Source organism: Mesoplodon densirostris, chromosome 3 (assembly GCF_025265405.1).
Source record: "Mesoplodon densirostris isolate mMesDen1 chromosome 3, mMesDen1 primary haplotype, whole genome shotgun sequence".
NCBI classification, from domain to species: domain Eukaryota; kingdom Metazoa; phylum Chordata; class Mammalia; order Artiodactyla; family Ziphiidae; genus Mesoplodon; species Mesoplodon densirostris.
In genome coordinates this window covers 115,765,494-115,781,668 of record NC_082663.1, presented here as the reverse complement: position 1 = coordinate 115,781,668, position 16,175 = coordinate 115,765,494, and positions in this window count along the sequence as shown.

Here is a 16,175-nt window from a genome sequence, read left to right as displayed (position 1 = left end):
TACCTAAGGAGACAAAAGACCTGTATGCAGTAAACTATAAGACACTGATGAAAGAAATTAAAGATGATTCAAACAGATGGAGAGATATACTATGTTCTTGGATTGGCAGAATCAACATTGTGAAAATGACTATACTACCCAAAGCAATCTACAGATTCAATGCAATCCCTATTAAACTACCAATGGCATTTTTCACAGAACTAGAACAAAAAATTTCACAATTTGTATGGAAACACAAAAGACCCTGAATAGCCAAAGCAATCTTGAGAAAGAAAAACGGAACGAAGGAATCAGGCTCCCTGACTTCAGACTATACTACAAAGCTACAGTGATCAAGACAGTATGGTACTGGCACAAAAACAGAAATATATATCAATGGAACAGGATAGAAACCCAGAGACAAACCCACGGACATATGGTCACCTTATCGTTGATAAAGGAAGCAAGAATATTACAATGGAGAAAAGACAGCCTCTTCAACAAGTGGTGCTGGGAAAACTGAACAGCTACATGTAAAAGAATGAAATTAGAACACTCCCTAACACCATACACAAAAATAAACTCAAAACGGATTAAAGACCTAAATGTAAGGTCAGACACTATAAAACTCTTAGAGGAAAACATAGGCAGAACACTCTATGACATAAATCACAGCAAGATCCTTTTTGACCCACCTCCTAGAGAAAGGGAAATAAAAACAAAAATAAACAAATGGGACCTAATGAAACTTAAAAGCTTTCTCACAGCAAAGGACACCATAAACAAGACAAAAAGACAACCCTCAGAATGGGAGAAAATATGTGCAAATGAAGCAACTGACAAAGGATTAATCTCCAAAATATACAAGCAGCTCATGCAGCTGAAGATCAAAAAAACAAACAACCCAATCGAAAAATGGGCAGAAGACCTAAACAGACATTTCTCCAAAGAAGATATACGGATTGCTAACAAACACATGAAACGATGTTCAACATTATCAGTCATTGAGAAATGCAAATCAAAACTACAATGAGGTATCATCTCACACCAGTCAAAATGGTCATCATCAAAAAATTTCCAAAAATAAATGCTGGGGATGGTGTGGAGAAAAGGGAACCCTCTTGCACTGTTGGTGGGAGTGTAAATTGATACAGCCACTATAGAGGTTCATTAAAAAACTAAAAATAGAACTACCATATGACCCAGCAATCCCAGTACTGGGCATATACCCTGGAGAAACCACGATTCAAAAAGAGTCATGTACCACAATGTTCACTGTAGCACTATTCACAATAGCCAGGACATGGAAGCAACCTAAGTGTCCACTGACAGATGAATGGATAAAGAAGATGTGGCACATATATACAATGGAATATTATTTCTCAGCCATAAAAAGAAAGGAAATTGAGTTATTTGTAGTGAGATGGATGGACCTAGAATCTGTCATACAGAGTGAAGTAAGTCAGAAAGAGAAAAACAAATACCATATGCTAACACATATATATGAAATCTAAAAAAAAAAAAAAAAAAAGGTTCTGATGAACCTAGGGGCAGGACAGGAATAAAGACACAGACATAGAGAATGGACTTGAGGACCTGGGGAGGGGGAAGGGTAAGCTGTGAGAAAATGAGAGAGTAGCATTGACATATATATACTACCAAATATGAAATAGATAGATATTAAATAGATAGATAGTGGGAAGCAGCTCCATCTCACAGGGAGATCAGCTCGGTGCTTCGTGACCACCTAGTGGTGTGGGATAGGGAGGGTGGGAGGAAGACACAAGAGGGAGGGGATTTGGGGATATATGTATACGTATAGCTGATTCACTTTGTTATACAGCAGAAATTAATATAACATTGTAAAGCAATTATACTCCAATAAAGATTTTTTTTTAAAAAAAGGAAAATCTACACATAGATACATCATAATAAAACTGTTGAAAACCAAAGACAAAAACAAATAAAATCAGATGACCTTCAATGGAGTCCCTACTGGACTTAAAGCTGACTTCTAAAGAGAAATAATGGGAGTCAAAAGACACTGGAATGATGTCTTCAGAGGGCTGAAAAATACAATGGTAACTTAGAATTCTATATCCATGAAAAACATTCTTCAGAAATTGTGACATAATAAAATTCAGACAAAGAAAAAATGAGGTAAGTTTTTCTCCAACTACTTTGCACTATAATATTAAAAAGTCTCTTTCAGGTAGAAGGAAAATGATCCCAGACGGGAGTCTGGAGATGTGGAAAGAAACAAAGAACAATGAAAATGGAAAATATGTGAATAAATCTAAATGACGTTCAACTGCATATAATAATAATGATGTGTGTTTACAAGATAAAATATTAAAATACAAACAACAGCAGAGAGTTAAAGTATTAAATAAAACCACTGGAGCGTCCAGAAAGCAACAAAAACACTAATTAAAACTGGATTTGGATAACGCATGCTGTAATCTCTAGAATAAGTATTAAAAGAATGACTACAAATCATATACAAGTTTCAAGTTTATGGAGGGGTAAATGCCATATAGAAATAATTAGTCAAAAGGAGGTCAAGAATGGGAAGAAATTAATATAGAATAGGCAAGGAAAATAGAACACACTGAATAAGATGGTAGATTTAATTGAAAATGTATCAGTTTTTACATTAAGTGAATTGGTCTAGGTAGTAAAAAGTCTGCCTCTGTTTGGGGATGTTTGACTGCTGACAGTTCTTCAGTCTCTGCCTTCCCTCTTCCCTTCTGTTCTACATCTGGTAAGAAAAATATGGGTACTTCCTCCTAAGGCACCAGTGGGAGATTCAAGCCACACAAGCCCTGTTGTTTGAAGGCATCCCAATCCCAACCCAGTCTCCTAACTACAGTCTCCTTTCCTTGCTCTCAAGCCATTTCAGGCCTGCTTGAGAGGTCTCACCTGTTCTCCCAGACAGCCTCAGTTACGTAAGTAATAAATCTTTTCATACCCTCTTGGTGTGTATGTATGTTGTCATCATCTCAACATCCAAACCAAAATTTGGGTAAGGGTCTATCTTGCTTCTTCAGGGTGGTTAAAACAGTTTTACATGTACTAATTAAAAGACCAAGATTACAAGATGATTAAAACTACAAACCCAAATAGATGCCATTTACAAGAGCTATATCTCAAACAGACTGATACAGAAAGATTGAAAGGATTGAAAAAGATAATATGGAAGTCACTAAATAGATTTGGTTTTGCTATATTAATATCTAAAGATAAAGTAGACTGCAAAATAGAATGCATTACCAGACATAAAGAGAAACACTTTTAAAAATAGTTTAATTCAGAGAACAATATAAGTATTCTAAAACTGTAGGCCTCTAATAAAATAGCCTCAAAATATTAGCACACAAATCAAACTTCAAACACTAAGAGAAACAGAAATGTGCAATTGTAGTGGAAATTATTGCACACCAATTTCAGTAACTGAAAGAAGCAGCAGACAAAAAGCCAGTAGAAATACGGGAAAGGTAAACAACATGATCAGCAAACTGACACAGTGGACAAACTTTCTACACTTCAAACTGCAAGATACATTTTTTTCCTCAAGTGGTATTATATAGAGCTTTCTTTATTGATAAATCATTGAGCTGTATTGAAAATTTTATTCACATTACTCCTTTTTACTACTTTCCACAATAATCTGGAGGTTCTCCACCTAGGATTAAGACCCTCCATGGTGTCAGAAACCCAGCCTTGTTCTACCTTGTTGTTCCACTATATATATTTTCCATTTTGAAGCTGCCTCAGTCCAAAATGGATGCTGAAACTCCAGCTATTAGGATCACATTCCAAATGCAGGAAGGAGAAGAAGAGGGATTTCATAACGTCCTCGTAAAAACACTTTCTAGAATTTGCAAGTACTATTTCTGCTTATATCTCATTGGCCAGAACTTACTTTCACATCTAGTTCCACAGAAGGCTGGGAATAAAGTTTTTATTTTGGTTGGCCAAGTACCCAGCAAAAGAAAATTGAGGGTTTCATTGTTACACAGGGAAACTATAATGATATCCAGATGCTGAAATAAAGAGAGGAAAAAAAAGATTCACATTTTATCTTATTAATGGACATTTTCTCCAGCCCCAGCCCCAGCCTATCACCACCAACAAAAAAGACAAATTCTGCTCCCTAGGATCCCCTCTGTCTGTATTCCTTTGTCGTGGTATGAAGGGGACCGGATGGGGCAGGGAGGAACAGGCAAGCAAGCAATTTCTAAGTCAAGCAAGCTTTGCATCCATACCCTAACATAGTAGGTTTAACGAATAGGCTGTGGAGGTCTTGCTTTGCAAGTTAAAGTGAGTGATTGCACGGAAACTTAAGTCATTAATAAATACAGTCTCTATTTCATGTAGGATGTCCAAGTCTAAATCAAATGCAACTGTTGAAAGGCCAGATGTTATTCCCATTGCTACACTGCAGTGTTTTCCTGGAAGTGATCTCACCGTGATGGTAACGCTGTTGTCCAACTGTTCATACTATTTATATCTAGAACCCCAGTTTTCAGGTTTAAAATGCATCAAGCTGCAAACAGCTATTGCTTTGAATGCCGAGCCTGACACGGGGAAATCAAGCAGAATCCTCGAGCTGTGAGGTGTTAACTCTGATGGCTGTCAACAAGGCAAAGCTTTATGTAACTTGTAAACACGTAGGTCTATCGTTACGCATGGTTCTGGGCAACACTGCCACATTAACCAATATGGGGGATCCAAGTCTTCGCTGCCCTCTTCTATGAAGAAAAAAGTTAACTGCGATTATCTCCTACATATTAGAAAGTGTATAACCCCAAAGCCAAAAGGGATATTTGGTCAGAGCCATAAACAGAGTGCCAATCCTTAAAAGAAAAAACAAAAACAACTATCAGAAAGAAGTGTGATGATGCCCTTTACCTGAAATATTTTCTTTTTGTTTTTCTCTTTTAGAATTTGAGGGTAAAGAAAGCCATTGTGAGAAAATAAGCTGTTTTTGAAGAATAGATTTTTTTAAGGATAATTATATCATTTTTGGTTTTATGTATTCATCTCACAAAAACATTATTGGTATGATGAAGTGAAAACAATACAGTTATTAACACACTGGTAGTTATACACACTCAACAGTTCATTCACGTTATAAATGAGAAATAGAACATTTAGATGGTTCTTATGTTGAATGTCAATATGAAGACAACTAATGCCTAAGACTGATAAAAACGATAGCTCCCATTTCTGGGGGTACTTCCTATGGGCCAGGTCCTGTGCTAAGCAGCTTGTTTGAATTAACTCACCAAATAGCAACAGGTTCTATAATTATCCTCCAAGTTCAGCAGAGGAAAGTGAGGTGCAAGCAGGGTGTATCACTTGTCCCAACCCACATGGCCCTTGAGAAGTGCAGCTGGGACTTGAGCCCAGGTTGCTTGCTCCAGAGCCCATCCTTATAAGCCTGAGATTAAATGAGACATACTGCATTTTGGGAGTTTAGCCCAGCACCTGGCACATAATGAGCTGCCGATAAAGGTAAAATGAAGGATATTTACACAAAAACACTAAAGCAAGCTGCAAATCACATACCTTCCAAATCACTGAAGGCACCTGAGAGGACAGTTAATGAAAGATAAGGGGAACCACCTGGTTGAGGGTCCCTTTTTGGTTCTACTTCTGCTTCACAATTATCCCTGGGCTCCAGCCCTGAATCACTCCCTGAGAGGCTGTGTGGCTTTGGACTAATCACTTCTCTCTGGACCGGACATTCTTCTGTAAAACAAGAGGATCTGGCTGGAATGATTCCTAAGGTTTCCCTCTGCTCTGAACTTCTACAATTTAAGTCACTTCTAAGATTTTGCCTGTGAAAATCAATGCAGGAGCCCAGGGAGGCTGAAATGTAGCTTTACTATGTAGAAAAAGATTAACTGCCCTATGAAGAAAGAGAGCAAGGCATTAGAAGATCAGCATTTTCCACAAAGGATAAACTGTTTCAATGGCAACAGGCTGTAGTGGCAAAACTGCAAAGCTTCCAGAATGGGCATGACTCAAAACCAGAGGGCCAAGGAAGACCTTTAGAAGAGCTGATGCAATTGAATTATACCAATGACTTTCATAATCCTACTCCATTTCACACCCAAATGCGTCAGTCCAGATAGGAAAGGCATGCAGGCTGCTCCCGGGGGTGGGGGGGTGGGGGGGCAGAGGCTCTGAAGTCTGCTCCATGGCGTCCACTAGTGGAAGACCACATTGTGGCGATGCAGACCTGCTGATTGCAGGGGTTCCAACAGCTCTACACTGTTTAAGCCCAAAGTCCACCCATGCAACTCCTGAATAGGAAAACAGGAGAAAGAGGAAGTGTCTTGTCCAAGCCCATCAGCTAGCTAGAGACAGAGTTGACCTTTTGGTCCACACAGGGAAGTTGTCTTCTGTACAACACACCAATGGTTCTCTATCATAACCTATCATTTAATATTCATTTGTTGCAAGATCCTGGTCACTATATTAAAAGAAAGAGCAAACTTGCTCTATCTTTCATCCAAGGAAATATAAAATGTCCGGACAAAGTCAGGTCTTCTGATTTTGTCATAATTTAATAGCTGTGCAAATATTCTTGGGATCCCCTCTCCCATGAATATTTTATTGGAATCAAAATGGTTCAGAGAGATAAATTATATTGGAAGTAAGACTTATTTGACAGATATTTTGAACTTCTCATGAGTGACGAGGACAGCATATTGCAAACTCTCCAGTATAAAAAAACCGACAAAATCCACCAAGTAGTCTCAAGTATATGGTAGTAATGCCATTTATTTACTGGAAATCAACCTATACTTGAAACATTAAGCATATTTGTGTTCAAACAGTGTTTAACCACATTAGGAAAATAAAAGCAGCATGTGACAGTTCTTATCCCGAGAGGCCGCACATCTTCACAAGGAAGTAAGATGTACATAATGGATACAATATATGACTATAATTCTGAAATAACTTAAATGCCCCAGAAAAAAAGTTGGGAGGGAGTCTCAAGAAGGGGCACTGACAAACCTAGAAAGAGCTAGGAGAACTTCATGGAGCAGACAGGACTTGAACTGAACCTTAAAGAATGGGAAGGGCACTGAAGTAGAAAGAAAGGCAAGTGATCAGAAAAGGCAAACGCACAAGGATGCAGGGTGGTGGTGGCTGAGGCAGGAAGGCGTTCCATGGACATGTCCTGTCATGGCTCATCTCATCATGACTTTAGTCTCTCAAACCTCTCCCAGTTCCCAGCTGGCTTCTTTCTTGCCTCTCTGTCCAGCCTAGATGTCACGGTCAGCCCTTCCGATCAAGCTTGTCGACTCTATGCTTTAGCTACCTTGGGGCCTCCCTCTGTTTATCGTGTCCTCTTCTCCCACTCCTGCGCAGCTGGACACTCCTGGAGCATCACAGAGACTGGCCTCCTGAGTCCCAGCTGCTTGGCAATCCTTTCCTTCATTTCCCATTTATCAGCTCCCATGGCCAGTACAAACCATGCTTCATCTCAAGCTCGAGGTCATTTCCTTGCCACTCTCACATTTTCTACCCATCTCATCTCAGAAGACTGAGGCTCTTCTACATGGGCTCCAACATACCTTGTCCCCACTTGAAAATGTTTCTTTCTTGCCACTTATTCTCCTTCCATGTTCCAGACCACCCCCTCACCTTCACACATCACATCCTCAGGTAAGACTATAATTAGGTCCCCCAACTCCCCATATTTTCTGTCTCTTGCAGAAGAGAGCACTATCTCTCCTTTTGGGCATTCCATGAATTAGGTGAATGTGAGACTTACAAGGGAAAACATTTACCCTACATATTCAGTCCTGGAGCTCCTGTGATTCCAAGAGACCCGGGATTAGTAATTGCCCAGGGAGACCGTCCTTGGAGATAGGAGAATGGATGCAGGACAGCTTCTCAGGAGTCAGACAGGCATCGCTTCACGTGTCTGAGCTTCAGTTTTGGCACAAACAAGGAGCAGGGACAAGTGAGGCAGTAACCTTGAAAACAAAAAGGTGCTTTGTTTTCTTTAAAAGAAACACACCAGGGCCTCCCTGGTGGCGCAGTGGTTGAGAGTCCGCCTGCCGATGCAGGGGATACGGGTTCGTGCCCCGGTCTGGGAGGATCCCATATGCTGCGGAGCGGCTGGGCCCGTGAGCCATGGCCGCTGAGCCTGCACGTCCGGAGCCTGTGCTCTGCAACGGGAGAAGCCACAGCACGGAGAGGCCCACGTACCGCAAAAAAAAAAAAAAAAAAAAAAAAAAGAAACACACCAAGGAATGAAGTCCCCTCAATCATGAAACGAAGATCGATGTGTAAGCCTTCTAATTTTGGCACAGTAACGTTTTTTCTTTTCTTTCTTTCTGTCTTTTTTTACAAGGTTTTGGGAAGAAAGAAACAAACTAACTAATAAAAGGATGTTTCAGAATATTTGATAATGATCAACAAAAACACGAAGTCATTTAGCAGGTGACTTGTTTTTCATTTAGCAGGTTTTTGTTTCAAAAAATACGGGCCAGAAACTCTTCTAACTAACATTGCTCTTAAATGATAAATTGGAACAGCTTATCATTTGCTATTTGTTATTGAAAACGTGGGGGGCTGCAAGCTAACCTCAATGCACATTCCCTTGTGGGATTCTCCATTTGCTCTCTACAGCACCCACTCTTTGCTCTTCTCTCACAGCCCTTCTGTTTCTGTATGGTTTGGCACTGGTAAAACACAAAGAGATGTGTAGAGTGCTCACAAAATGCAAAACATGCTAATGAAATGTGGGAATTAGGGATTTTCTTCCCTGGCTCCATCATTTTCATTATGTCTTATTTCTCCTCTAACTCCTCATCAAAGGTTTTAAATTGAACAGACCGTAAGGAAAGTTTTCAGTGAGACTGTACTTGGGTATATAAAGTGTCCATAAATTAAACCAACAAAATGAAATTTCCTGAAGTCCCATGAAAGCCCCCATGGCATGCCAAGCTTTGCTTCTGTTCTGGTTCAACTCTTGAAGTCAAAGCACAGAGTTAAATTTTTATTCCTGAAGCAAAGGTGCTACAATGTTGCGATAGTTAATTTTATGTATCAACTTGCATAGGCCATGGTACCCAGGTATTTGGTCAGAGACCATATAAATGTCTCTGTGAAGGTACATTTTCGATTAACGCTTAAATCAGTAGACTTTGAGTAAAGCAAATTACTCTCTATAATGTAGGAAAGCCTTAGTCAATCAGTTGAAGGTCTTGAGAGAAAAAAGAGGGAGGTCCCCCAAGGAAGAGGGAATTCTGCCCCCAGAGTGCCTTTGGACTCCAAGTTGTAACATCAACTCTTCCCTAGGTCTCCATCCTGCCCACCTGACCTGCAGATTTTGGAGTTGCCAGCCTCCACAACTGCATAAGCCAATTCCTTAAAATAAAACATACTCTCTCTCTTTAGAATACAGTATACAGAGGGCTATTTTGTGTATATATATGTTCTATATAGAAAATATATATTCTGTTATTTGGTATATACACACACACGCACACACACACCCACACACACACACACCCTACCAGTGCTGTTTCTCTGGAGAACCCTAATACAAATGGATACCCTTTTGTTAATTGCAGAGAGAAAACAACATCTCCAGCAGAAACAAATTTTCTGAATTCATAATTACAAAAGATACTTCTAGGCTAGCACTATTACATTTTCCCTGAAAAGTTCTGTTTACCCTGTTGTCTGGCAAAGGTTTCCTTAGAGTCATCTACTCTGAAGGTCATGCTCTCTGTCTTTTATGTCCATCAGGTCCAACCAAGTTCCTTTCCTTGATAGTTCCTATTTAGCAATAACAGAAAAAAAAGTTTTATATCTCTGATATACCTTCCGATGAAACAATTTAAAAGTAAACTTTGAAAACAGATAAAAACACAAGTATATCTAGTCTTTGCATAAATATCTAAACATCCAACAATGACTTCCCTATCCTCTCTCACAGCATCCAACATGAGTATTCCTGGAGCAGTTTCAGATCTCCCTAGGGTCAAATGAAAATTTTAAATTCCATCTTTATTGTTAGAAACAGGCAACACAGTGGGAAATCAACACACACAGTCTTGATTTCCAAGGCCCTCTGAAATGCTTTATGGGCTTGGCCAACTTCAAGACCATCAACACTCCCCACACCTGTTTCACTCCTCCTGGGCCTGCGCTCACCCTCATTCTCACATCCCGGGTTGACCCCTGCCACGTTCTCAGTCTTTCCTGGCTTGCTTGCCTCCCTCCTCATCTTCACATTCTCACAGCGCTTAGCTGAGTGCCTTGCACAAACTACTCACTGAACATGAACTTGAGTCATTGAACAGTGAAGCAGTACTGTAACTTTGACAGTCACTCATGTTGACAGTTCCTTTTTTAGGTGGTATCAGTAGCTAGAGAGACAATTTAGTCCCCGAACAGGACAGCATCATTTCTTCCATTATCATAATCCATTTATTACTCAGTTTAAGATGTTCAGCTGGTCTGAGTCAATCCGAACAATGGCGCCAAGAATGTGTGTGTTATAACCTCTGGCAATGCTCTGACCATGTCTGTGTGTGGTGAAATTTCAGGGTTCAAAGCTCAGTGGGCCAATCACATCTGTTTACCATGGCTTGGGATAATCTAAGTCTTTGTTTCCCTAGGTGGCCCTGGGATGTTTGCTTTCTGTTGGTCAAAGTACTAGCAGATGGTGAAACTGGGTGAGGAAATATGCCCACTGTGGGTCTATAAGTATTTGATAGAGTGAGGACTGTCTATTGACTGGGCTTAGTACATTCTGGAACCTTAAAATCAAATGGTCCGCTCTGACATAAAATTCTCTGGCAGGATTTTAAAACCAAGAGACTCTCATCTGAAAAGAATGGATTTAAATAAAGAACAGGTCTTCCTTGATTGCATATTTGTACCCAGTAAGATAAAAAACAGTTTTTTCAGTAAAAGTTCAAGTCTAATTTAAATCTCACAGGCTAGAATGATCTTATTTTATTTTGTATAGATGACTACCACTCTCTTTTAGCTACAAAGGTATGCAAGAGATAGAGAATCAATTGGTTCACAAGTGTTCTTGAGAGCAACCTTAGGTAAATAATAGTGGTTGTAAGCAGAGAAGGCAGACACAATTTAATGAGTTGTGAGGAGTAGCCTCCTCATTTTTGATCCTCTGCCCTTAGCACACAGTAGATAGAAAGAGGGAGGATGTTTACATCCTACATAGGTACAAGCATTTCCCCTGGGGTCATGGTTCTGATGGCCAGATACAGGTACATGATTTCATGTAGGGACTACACACGGAGAACAGTCAGTACATACAGTCCCTTAGGAAAACCAGACATTGCACACACTAGACAAAGACTATAAATCAGCTACTTTAAACATTCAGAGAACTAAGGGAAATCATGTATAAAAAAGTAAAGGGCTTCCCTGGTGGCGCACTCGTTGCGAGTCCGCCTGCTGATGCAGGGGACACGGGTTCGTGCCCCGGTCCAGGAAGATTCCACTTGCCGTGGAGCAGCTGGGCCTGTGAGCCATGGCCGCTGAGCCTGTGCATCCGGAGCCTGTGCTCCTCAATGGGAGAGCCTGTGCTCCTCAATAGATCAACGAAATAGAATTGAGAGTCCAGAATGGCCAAATGAATTCTGACAAGGGTTCCAAGAAAATTAAATGGGGGAAATAATTGTCTTTTTAATAAATAATGCTGAGAGAATTATCTACATACAAAAGAAAAATGAATTTGGACCCTCTACTTCATACCATATAAAAAAATTAACTCGAAATAGATAAACCTAAATGCAAGAGATAAAATTATAACATTCTTAGAATAAAATATAGGCATAAATCTTCATGACCAGTACAGCCACTATGGAGAAAAGTATGGAGGTTCCTTAAAAAACTACAAATAGAACTACCATATGACCCAGCAATCCCACTACTGGGCATATACCCTGAGAAAACCATAATTCAAAAAGAGTCATGTACCAAAATGTTCATTGCAGCTCTATTTACAATAGCTCGGAGATGGAAACAACCTAAGTGTCCATCATCGGATGAATGGATAAAGAAGATGTGGCACATATATACAATGGAATATTACTCAGCCATAAAAAGAAATGAAATTGAGCTATTTGTAATGAGGTGGATGGACCTAGAGTCTGTCATACAGAGTGAAGTAAGTCAGAAAGAGAAAGACAAATACCTATGCTAACACATATATATGGAATTTAAGAAAAAAATGTCATGAAGAACCTAGGGGTAAGACAGGAATAAAGACACAGACCTACTAGAGAATGGACTTGAGGATATGGGGAGGGGGAAGGGTAAGCTGTGACAAAGCGAGAGAGTGGCATGGACATATATACACTATCAAACGTAAAATAGATAGCTAGTGGGAAGCAGCCGCATAGCACAGGGAGATCAGCTCGGTGCTTTGTGACCACCTACAGGGGTGGGATAGGGAGGGTGGGAGGGAGGGAGATGCAAGAGGGAAGAGATATGGGAACATATGTATATGTATAACTGATTCACTTTGTTATAAAGCAGAAACTAACACACCATTGTAAAGCAATTATACTCCAATAAAGATGTAAAAAAAAAAATCTTCATGACCTTGGATTAGATAATGGTTTCTTAGATATGATATCTAAAGCACAAGCAGCCAAAGGGGGAAAAAAAGATACATTTAACTTCATTAAAACTAAAAACTTCTATGCTTCAAAGGACACTATCAAGAAAATGAAAAGACAACACATATGGGAAAAAATATTTGCAAATCATCTATCTCACAAAGATCTTGTGTCCAGAATATATAAAGAACTCTTACAACTCAACAATAGAAAGATAAATAATCCAATTAAAAACTGGGCAAAGGATTTAAATAGACATTTAACAGATGACGAAAATATACAAAAGGGTAATAAACACATGAAAAGATGTCCAACTTCCTTGGTTATGAGAGAAATGCAAGTCAAAACCACTATTAGATACTACTTTACATCCACTAGAATAACTATAATTAAAAAGACAGATAATAACAAGTGTTGGTGAGGATGTAGAGAAACTGGAACTTTTAAACATTGCTGGTGGGAATGTAAACTGATGTAGCCACTTTGGAAAACCATTTAACAGTTCCTCTAAAAGTTAAACACAGAGATACCATATGACCCAGTAATCCCACTCCTAGGTATATACCCAAAAGAACTGAAAATATATGTCCACACAAAAACTTGTACATGAATGTTCATAGCAGCATTATTCATAATAGCCCAAAGTGGAGACAATCCAACTGTCCATCAACTGATGAATGGATAAACAAAATGTAGTATATTCATTCAATGAAATATCATCCAGTCATAAAAAGAAATATAGTACTCACATATGGTAAAACATGGATGAACCTTGAAAACATTATGCTAAGTGAAAGAAGCCAGACAGGAAAGATCACATATTCTATGATTTCATTTACATGAAATGTCCAAAACAGGCATGACCACAGAGTGAAAAAGTGGACTAAGAGTTGCCAGGGGCTGGGGAAAGTAGGAAATGAGGAGTGACTGCTAATGTGTCAGGTTTTTCATTCTGGGGTGATGAAAATGTTCTAGAATTAGTGGTAATGAGTGTATGATTTTGTGAATATACTAAAAAACACTGAATTATATATTTTAACAGGGTGTATGTTAAGATATGTGAATGAAATCTCAATTTAAAAAAGATCAAGTATGTTAGCAGATATAAAAACACGTTATATTTATACGTATATAAATATATACAAAAGTATACTGTTGTTATGCCTCTTCCTTTTGCCCCATTTCCAAATCCTAAAGAAATATTGACAACCTGTGTCACCATGTTTATCCTGTGCCTTTTTGTGTTACCTGGCCCACCTCCAGATACTCCTGGTTGAAAAACATGGGCCGAGGGAGCCAGAAAGGGAATCAAGGAGCAAGATGTTTATGGGCCCATTTGGTGTCACTGAAGGCAGAAACATTTTCTAGTCCATTTTATCATAGAAAAGGAAAGAGACTTCAGACGGACCACAAAGTTGGGTGGAAAAGCCCTTAAAATTCTTTACCTCTTTTTGCTCTCATTCTACATTCATCAAACCACTTTCCCAAGGGTTTTAACACCAAGAAAGGAGCATACCCTCCCATTAGAGAGGAATCATCTCCATTGAAAATCATCTATTTGTCTGTCTGTCTATTTATCTATCTATCTATCTATCTATCTATCTATCTATCTATCTATCTCTGTGTGCATTTGGCTTCCTGTAACTTGAGGAACTTGAATCACTCTCCCTGAGTCTAAGTCTTAGACAATGAAAAAAACTAAGGGCCAGACTCTGGATTAAGGTAAATTCACCTCAATCAAGGATGGTAAATAGATTTTAATCTATATGCCAACTGACCGGGCTGACACCATGATCTTGGACTTCCAGACTCTACCACTGTAAGAGAAATTTCTGCTGTTTATGAGCAACCCCGTCTATGGTGATCTGTACAGCAGCCTGAACAGACCAAGATGAACACAGAATATTAACATATCAGAATCAATTTGTTCATAAACTCCTGCAATTTGGCCAGTATTATCACTTTGATATTTCAGCACAAGTTCACTACCTACCTCGTCGGAAGCAGAAGACAGTTACAGAGAAGCAGAGACAAGACAGGAGGAAACAAATGAGCCTTGCAACTAACTGGGTGAGCTCTTACATTCCTTTATCTCAAGCTTTTCTAACAAGAGATGAGAATGATGTGCTGAAAGTAACTTTTAGTAGATCTCAATATAGGAAAAATAGTTTTATCATCACTGCCTTCAAATTTGAATTATAGCCAGTTTTGAATTTCTCCTCATCCTGAGCCTCCCTTCCTTTGGTGAAAGTGCTAAGAAAAGTAAAATGGTCAAGGCATGAGGCCTGGGGTGGGGCAATGGAGGTGGCAGGAGGTGGGGGTGGGTAGGAGAGAAATGTGAGATCAACTTACAAGGCTGAGATCTGACTACTTCTTGCAAGAGTTACATGCCCATCAGTAATTGTAGCCCAGTAAGAATTTGTACTTCCACATGTATTTCTTTATGAAGTATAGCTCAGAGAAGATAAAGGTCTCCTTCAAAGCTGTCTACTGGGCTTCCCTGGTGGCGCAGTGGGTAAGAATCTGCCTGCCAATGCAGGGGACACGGGTTCAAGTCCTGGTCCGGGAAGAGCCCACATGCCGCGGAGCAACTAAGCCCGTGTGCCACAACTACTGAGCCCGTGCTCCGCAACAAGAAGCCACCGCAACGGGAAGCCTGTGCACCGCAACAAAGAGTAGCCCCCACTCGCCACAACTAGAGAAAGCCTGCACGCAGCAACGAAGACCCAACACAGCCAAAAATAAATTAATTAATTTAAAAAGCTATTAACAGATAACTGTTTCTAGTCAAAAGATCTCTAATATACAGCAACTATCTGATCATTCCTGACAATCACTGATTATACACAGAGAACAATGGCCGTGCCTTCTGGCCCTGGGATCCTACCCCAAAATGGACACTTGCCAGTCTTGTTCAGAACAAATGTTCAGTTAGCTAGCTTATATCTGCTTTAATTCCCTTACTATTTCCTTAGACACAATGGAGTTTAATTATTGTGTTCAAAAATACTGAGAGCTGGTGATTTTCTAATGTAAATTAAGGAATATAGTCCAGGTTTAATATGCTAATGCCCATCGTGATGTTTTTAAACCTGTCAGTAATCACCTAGACAAATTTAGTTCAACATGTTCTTAATTCTAGTTACAAACAAAATATTGGGTATACCTCAGATCACAGTTTTGCAACCTTAGCACAATTAACATCTGGGGCCAGATAATTCTTTGTCGTGGGGTCTGTTCTGTGCCTGGTAGGATGTTTAGCTGTACCCCTGGCCTCTATCCACTATGTTCCAACAACAATCCCTGTAACTGTGACAACCAAACGTATCTCTAGACATTGCCAAATTCCCTAAGGGGCAAAACCATCCCGGGTGAGAATCAATGCTCTGGATAAATGACAGATGCCTAAGAGAGAATGTCTTTAGATGATTCTAACACAGCAAAACTTACCCACTTCCCCATAGGTTTGAATCCCAGATTTGCTACTTCCTCCCTGTATGATCTTGAGTGAATTTACCTACTCAAGCTGTGCCTTTGTTTTCTCCTCTGGAAAATGGGAAT